This window comes from Octodon degus, unplaced genomic scaffold (genome assembly GCF_000260255.1).
Source record: "Octodon degus isolate 3935 unplaced genomic scaffold, OctDeg1.0 scaffold00065, whole genome shotgun sequence".
In the NCBI taxonomy this organism is placed as follows: Eukaryota; Metazoa; Chordata; class Mammalia; order Rodentia; family Octodontidae; genus Octodon; species Octodon degus.
In genome coordinates this window covers 6,578,987-6,580,322 of record NW_004524641.1, presented here as the reverse complement: position 1 = coordinate 6,580,322, position 1,336 = coordinate 6,578,987, and the positions used below count along the sequence as shown (strand labels likewise).

The 1,336-nt window shown below is 53.0% G+C and overlaps 1 long non-coding RNA gene across 1 annotated transcript in view; it reads right to left on the bottom strand.

The window, feature by feature from the left end:
- Positions 1-632: 632 nt before the first annotated feature.
- Positions 633-1,336, bottom strand: part of LOC111817643 — a 21,043-nt gene continuing 20,339 nt past the window's right edge. The window contains exon 3 of the long non-coding RNA XR_002821786.1: positions 633-761. This is a non-coding gene — a long non-coding RNA (uncharacterized LOC111817643). The remainder of the gene's footprint in view (positions 762-1,336) is intronic.

The window sequence follows — 1,336 nt, the reverse complement described above, 5'->3', positions numbered from 1 at the left end:
AAATCAGGATGGGTATGACATCACACAGCTGTAATCAAGTGTGAGGCCAGCCTGGGCTACATAGTGGATTCAAGACCAGCCTAGACTACAAGAAAGATCCTCTTTCTTGAAGGTAGAGCAGAGCTTGTGGCCTGAATCTTGGCACCAGGACAGCCTGTCTGGGCCTTGGTGTCCCCTGTGCCCTGCACAGGTGGCGGCAGTCACAGGTGCAAGTCTTGTCTGGTCAGGTGCTCTGGCCCTGCAGTACGGGGGTGGGGCGACCTGAGCAGGTGCCACCATCTGCTTGGAGTTCTGTGCCAGGCAGGTGGCTTGGGGATGGGGGTTGGGTTCTGAGACTCGTCCCAGACTGACCCCGTGGGAACCCAGCCTGCTGTCCCATGGCCCGGGAGCTGCCCGGTCAGGCTCTTCTTGGACACACAGGACTCTGCACTTGCCTCCTTGCCACCTCCTCTCCCAACCCAGGATTTGGGAGGCATTTACTATTTATTCAGGCTCCTGCCTATTCATTGAAGAGTGACAAGTGCTATAGGAGTAGGGAGGTGATGGGACAAGAAAGGAGTTGCAGATATGATCTGCCCACTTCCCAATTCAGCTGGGACATCTCTCCCTCCCCTTGCCTCTGGGACCTGCCTTTCCAGTGGGTCCTGGCTGTTACAGCTGTGAGCTCTACTGGCCCTAGTGTAAGGAAGACCAGAGGGCTGGTGTCCTGGCCAGACTCAGAGATCTGTGGTCATGGTGGGGACAGTCCTGCCAGCCACTCTCTGTTCTCCTGAACTCAAAAGCTAGTGGTTCAAGCCCAACATTGACCCTCCCAGCCTGAGGCATGGGTCATCAGCTAGGCCCACCAGACACTGCCCAGGACACCTGTGTTCCTTCTGGCCTGGCTCTGCCTGCCCCCCTGGGAACATGCTACTGGATCACAGCACTTGATCTGCTTCCTGGGTCTGTGCTGGGTGAGTCCCATGGGATAGCACCCGGAGAAAAGGGCCTGGCCTGATTGATTCCTTCCACAGACAAGGGGGGTCAGCAGTCAGACCCCAAGTCTTCTGCATGGGATGCTGTCCTGTATGCCAGATCCTGAGCTTGTGCAGTCACGGGTCTCAGTACAGAGGGTCGGAATCTGTTGGCAGTGGTTTCCTATTTCATTCTCAGAATCAGTGCTGTGGATGAAGAGTCTTTAATAAATTCTATGTTCTTTGCAAAAAAAAAATCAGAAATGAAAAGGAAACATAAATTTCTTACAAGACAGAGAAGAAGAAGAAGAAGAAGAAGAAGAAGAAGAAGAAGAAGAAGAAGAAGAAGAAGAAGAAGAAGAAGAAGAAGAAGAAGAAGAAGA